Source organism: Anser brachyrhynchus, assembly GCF_964034855.1.
Source record: "Anser brachyrhynchus genome assembly, chromosome: 15".
Taxonomy (NCBI): Eukaryota; Metazoa; Chordata; class Aves; order Anseriformes; family Anatidae; genus Anser; species Anser brachyrhynchus.
In genome coordinates this window covers 996,742-1,003,421 of record NC_137733.1, presented here as the reverse complement: position 1 = coordinate 1,003,421, position 6,680 = coordinate 996,742, and positions in this window count along the sequence as shown.

Below are 6,680 nucleotides of genomic sequence, written 5' to 3'. Positions count from 1 at the left end.
AACATTTAAAAATATTAATTGCAAAGTAGTTCTGTGTAAGCACTATTATTAGAGCAAGACTATACCTAATGCATCAGAAAATCTGCCAGAGCTGTTTTCAGTAGGATTTGCAATTAACACAAATTATAGGGGGGAAAGGTGTATTTTATAAGCAATGGTGTTCATATGGTGGTAGCTATATTTTGACCTTGGTAGCCTTAAAACAACACTTTACAGTGTGTCAGTAAGTACACCAGACTCGTACTAAAAAACTTGGGCGGTCTGTAACTGGGTGGATAGCCTACAACATTAAAATATTTAGGTAGGTGTCCACTCCCAAAGAAGAGAGAGTTAATCTCTTTGAGATCTGTCATGAGATACAGTTATTAAATAATTCTGTACATACCTGAAGTTGACACATAGTTCACTTACTGTACCAACAGGCACTATGGTTTATGAGAATGTGGTTTTATGAGAATTAGCAGCAACTTAAACAGAGCCAGCTTCTAACTCAGAAGCAGCTCCAGAACTGCAGTTACAGGTATTCAGTATTTGCATTTCTAGTTCTATTCTATTCTAGCCAATTCAGTATTATAGCCAATACTAATTCAGTCCTAGCAGTATTCTCTGGAAAGCTCTGTTAAATTACATTCTGTGATTATTGAAGGTGTAGTATGGGTTATCATTTTCTTTTAAAGTAAATTAGCATCTAGAAAGAATCCTTGGTCAAATCAGTTCTTCAGGTTTAGAACTGGTCTGCAGAATACAGTTGTAAAGGAATTCATGTGGGAATTATTAGAAAAACATTGTTCATTAGAAGTTTTCTATGTTTTCTAGTATTTCACAGGAGAAACTATCCTATTCCCAACATTTTACAGTGATTTTTATTAAAATACAAATGATTCGAACTGTGGAAATATTAGTAATACAGTAAAGGTAACATAAATCCTCAAATACACACATTGAAGATTTGGTTACAGTAAATTAAGAATTGTGGTTTGGTTTTGAGGGGAGACAGGTTTTTATATGGGAAAACCTTGACCACTTTTGAAATATATTAAGAATTCACCTAATTGCTAAGATCTATAGCATAAAATATTTCAAAATTGTCAGTCGTTTCTGTGCACTTGCCTTTAATCTATGGACACTCGTCACCCCAGGACAAATAATTGCGTTCCTATTGTAGAGCATTATCAGTGCTATACAAGTGCTATGCATCTCTCTCACTATTTCAACTCCTTTCACGTACAATAAATGGAACGTCTTCTAAGTGCTTTGTTGACTCAGTTAACTGAAGTCAGCTGATTTTCTCTTTCTCTTTGGAGTGTTTCCTGGAATCTACACTGGCATGGTTTCAGAGACTTGCCCTTTAAACTGTACCAAGGATATTTTGAATGTCTCAATCATAGTTGCTCTGGTTTAAGTATCTCAGTTACAGTTTTATATTCAAAGGAACAGAATACTTGGAAATATTGTTAATTCAATAATAACTTTTAGCTCGCTTGCATTAGATACACCTATGGGCTTTGATGGGGTCCAATAAAATGCTTAAATTTTAAGGAGAAATGGGCCAAATTACAGAAAATATTAAATAGATAAATTTCTAATAGTGTTGTCTTTTAACTAATTTGTAAAAGGCAATTTCCTGTTTTGGCCCCACATCAATTTCTGTGGAATTTTTTGGCTGTATGTACCTTAATTGTTCTAACTGGTAGTTCTGTATTAATAGAAGAGAAAACACAGCAGTTGCATGACAGATCAGAATAGTGTCTTTCAGTTGGGTGATACCTAGCAATGTACTCAGAGTAGAGATCAATTTCTGCCATCAGTACCTGATCAGTGAGAACTGGGTAACTGAAATACATGTCAAAGCAGAAAAGCAGAAGAGATTTAGGCTCTAAATATTAATGGATGTTAAAAAAAAAAAAATGTATCAGTGTATTGATCTTTAAGTCAATTATGACTAAAGAGATGAAAAATAATTTTTGAGTATCTCAAGGGGTATAGATACCCATATTGCACAGCTACTTGTTTTATTTCTTAAACGGGTAAGAGTGTCTATATTCCTTCCAGTGAGGGGAAAGAAAAAAAAATAAAATAAGTTTTTATTAAATAGTTCAGTTTATTCTCTATATCACCATGTAGCTTTAGGCCTTACATAACTTAAGCCGTAGGAATCTCTGGTGCGGTTACCCGGGAGACAAAATGTTTTGCATTATTAACGAGTTTACTTCAGTATCTTTTCCTGGTTGGACTATGCTGTAGTCACATATAAAGAGCAAAAACAAAGGCATAACAAAGCAAAAACATGAGCTGTCTTCCAGGTCACAGTGCATTGCTCCCCAATGCTTGGGATGCAGACTTTTTAGCGTGCTTAGCTTTATACATCCCTTGATACACTCAAACCTTCAGACATTCTCAGCTGTAGTTCCTGCTCCTTGTTACTTCTGCAAATCATTTCATTTTTCAGTTTGGGAACTGCAGAAATAAGGAACTATCAAAAGTTTGATGTGACTTCACAGATCCATTGCAGTAAGCAGGGATTGGATTCATGTCCTAGAACTGCAGTCTTCTGATTTCACCAGAACCGATGCTTGAGTTCGATTGCCTCCTTCCCTATATAAACGTAGAAGGCCTGTACATACAGAAGCATCCAACACTTCTGCTGAGTTGAGCTAGTCCTCTGTAGGCTTGCTGAGTAAAAATAATCTAAACCTATTTAAAAAAAAAGTCCCTAAAGGTAATCAAAGAGTTGAGAAACTTAGTTCAACAGAAGGTTAGTAGAAAAAATGACTGAGTATTGCTGCTTTTGCTGCTTTCTCTGTAAAAGGTGAAATTACTTATAAAAGCTGTAAGGTACTTATTCATTAGCTCATTTTTTTTTTCTCCTTGCTGATAGCAATATCTGATAGTTCTGTTCAGATCCCCGAGGCCCATGTTGGACCTTGTTCTTCAACCACAGCTTTCAATGGCAAAGTCTACTTCATCTTTTGTTGTAGACACTGTGGTTAAGTGGTTTTTGCTATGTCTGCTTGCATTTGTTCTTATTTATTCTAAATTGGTATCTTTGACAGGAGGGTACAAGGGAATAAAGGCAATTTCAAAATTCTCAGGAAAAAGTAGAATACTTAGACAAAACACACACAAAAAAAAAAGAAATAAAAAAGGGTTCCTAATCTGATGCAGTGAAAGGAAAACCTATATTTACAATTCTTAATTCTTTTGACATGCAGATTTCTGTGAAGCAAACTGGTACCTACCTCTGTAGCATTTCTATTCAATAGCATATTTCCTTAATTTGTTAATACCTTTTTTTTTTCTGGTTCACCAAATAACCATCAGCTCCCTGAAATTCCTTATACTCAATCACAGAGAACTTGAAAAGGTGTCTGAGGAATCCATACTGTTTCTATAGGCCTGAATCATATGAAGACGTATAGGTTCTCAGGATTGTTGCTTTTTTCAGGAATCTGGATCCGTAATATAAGCCTCAGAAACGTGAAGCATCTCGGAACAAGGTCCAGCACATTCACTTGCATGTTCTTTTTAAGATGCACCAGATGCCACTGTAGATAACTTGCCCTATACCCAGTACACAGCTCTGAACCTCTCCTGAGGGTCGGGGTCTAATTTCTTTTGGCAGAACCGAAAGCACAGTACATGTCTGTCTTTTAAGTGGCCTATGAGTCTCTTTTTCAATGGGATCTGTGCTTAGGAAGAGACCCCAGTTCCTTCTGCCACATGAAAGGTTCCAAACCTCAGCCTCCTGGCTTGGGAGAAGAGGAAGCTTAAGGCTGTTCTCATGAAAACTGTTCTGTGTGACTCTCAAGCTGGAGGCTGAAGCATCTGTCCCTCCTGTGGATGTGCTTGAATTCATGATAAAAAAAAAAAAAAAAAAAAATCTGTAAATAAACACCAAATAAAGGTATTGAAATAAACCTTGGAAGAAGGGCAAGAACCCAAACCTGGTTGTTTCTCAGAATGCACTAACTGTCTGGTTTCATCCTTTGTACATGGTAAAACAGCTTTAACAGAAGGATTTGAAAGCTCCCTGTCCCTGCAGCTGAGCAGCCCTAAGATCCCATTACAGGGCTGCAGAAACATGGATCCCGAAGCTCCTTTAGAAGGCTGTGTGACCATGCCTACAATCATCACAATTGCTGGCTGCAGTTGCAAGAAAAACTGCACAGCTACTGAAATAAAAGTCATGGTAAAGGCAAGTTTGTGCAAGTGAATAAAGATAAAGCTACTGTGACTGATGCGTATTTTAGTATCTTTTGTGTCTAGCGTGTGCAGAAATGCTGAAGGGAAGCCCCTAAAATACATGATTTCTTCAACTGTCAGTGTAGTGTTTTTGCCCAGATTTCTCTTCTCCATCATTCTGAAACTTGACACAGAGCTGTGGTTTTGCACACGTCCTTTTCCTTGTTGGTTTCGGTTTGCATTTGTATTCGGTTTCCCATTCTTGCTCTATTTTATTTTAGTGTAAGGGGAATTACAATTTTTGTCACATGCTCCAGTGCTCCAGTGTACTGGACTAATTAGGTGAAGTCCAAGTGATGGATATACATTTCTTTTTACATATTTACATTTATACGGGATATACTTTTTTTTTTCCCTCTTTCATCAGTTTTTGTAATTGCTCTCAGCTATAGATAAATGACAGAGTTCTTTAACAAGATGAATGCTGTTGCGCCCTGTCTGTCTTAAAACTATGGGCAAGAGATCTGCGCATTTACATGACACTTGAAGACCTCTTGAAAGTCGAGAGAAGGAGTAAGACCTCCTTGCTGTCTCTCCCTCAGTCTGTAGGCCAGGGAGCAGCTGGATGATGCTGCAGGTCCTGGTGCTCACGGCGTGCTTGCAGAGCATGCAGCTGCAGCCAACTGCTAGTGAAAACCCTTCACACTCCATCCATGGCTTTCTGGTGAAATGTCTTTTCTTTAAGGTATTATCTTTTCCTGCGTGTGACAGGTGTTACCTTCTTTTCCTAAGACTAGCAGGGAAGGTACCTCTGCATATACAGTGATGGCTTCCCCACCCTGAGAAGTGTCACAATTTCTCCTTGCTAACTGTTGTGGCCATGCTGCTCCTATGGAAATTTTTGTTGGTAGTCTGCTGAAACTTCTTGCCTTCTCTCCACCTCTTCTCTCCCAGGTGAAAACAACATGTTTCAATGGGACTTGTGCAGTTAATTGTGATGAAACCCTCAGCATCTATGCTTCAGTGGAAAACAAGATAGTTCTGTAACATTTTCCAAAGAATAAGTACAAGTCATTTCAGGAATGTTTCCCACCATGTAACTGTTTCTGCAAGGCAAGTGTGGAAAGCTCTGCTGACCCTTCCTGAGCAGGCATATGTGGGCAGGATTAGTGGAAGAAATTCATTCATTTCTGCTGTGTTTGTGCAAGAGGTGGGGTCATATAGCTAGGAACAGACATCAGGTAGCTTTTAAAACAAATGATATGTCACTGAAACAGACTATCAATATAAGAAAAACTATGCTCAGGTACACCACAAATTAAAGAGTAGCTGGACAGTTTTTCATAAACTAGACAGTCATGTAATGTAACTGCAATATTTTTTCATAAATTCAGAATATGACCTAAAATCTCCTTTGTATTTGTTTCCATAAACTAGTTCTGGTTCTTTCTCAACAAGTCTGTCTAAATGTCTCTGTTCTTTGCACTGTGAACAATTATATATTGAAACCTAGAGGTCAGCTGCTTCTCAGTGTTACATGAAGATGGGAGGAAAACTGTTGCTTGAGAAAGCCTAGAATGATGCATTCCCTGGCACTGTATTCCCTTCCTGTACAACTTTATGGTGTTCTACAAGTGAGGGATCTAAGACTGATGACCCCATTAGGACAGTCCCACATTCAACTTTGCTGGTCCCTTGTCTAAGGACATGAAGAGGTCCATGAAAAATTATAGAGCCCCTCTGCTATCAGCTCTGGAGCTCCCCCCAGGTAGAACAGATCGTTTGGAACAGGAACAGAATCTGTTGAAATTTAGATCACAGAGGCCCAGCATGCTGGTGAAAATCGTGTTGTAGGATAACAGCATGCTTGTCAGTGAGCAGTGCTTGCTTTGAACACCAACAAATTTTTGTTAATTTAGTTTTCGGTTGTTGCAGTTCTGAGAAATTCCACACATTCTAGTGCCAGTGAAAGTAATGAATCACTGTGATTTTAGGTGAGGTAGAAAGCGGTGGAATTACTGATTTAGATGTCTGCCTCTCAATACAGAGAGGATGCAGGAAAAATGATACTTTGCTGCTGAAAACAGTTTAATGTCTTCATACATATCTGCGTAATTCTCCATGAAGAGAGCGTTGTGGTAGCAGTGTCCTCTTTGCACAAAAGATCTGGCCTGCACAGGCCAGGTTGGCAAATTTGTTGTTATTTATGCTGTGAAGCTAAAAATGTGAGGGCTATGAGTTTTTTAACTTTAATATTTTACAGGAAGCAGTGGAATTCCACTGAATGTTTATGGTAGACTGGCAGCGAAATTGGGTATCCCAGACTAGTTAAAAAACAAGGTCATTTCTTCAGGAATACCTTTCAAAGGTAAAGTCAATTAGGATGTTGTCAAGCAGTCATCTAACAGTTCTTTTGTTCAGCCTGCTTTGCTCCGTCAGTTTTCTGAGAATGGTTGTCAAGTTTGGGAGATTTTGAATGATCACAAATATTTGCAGTC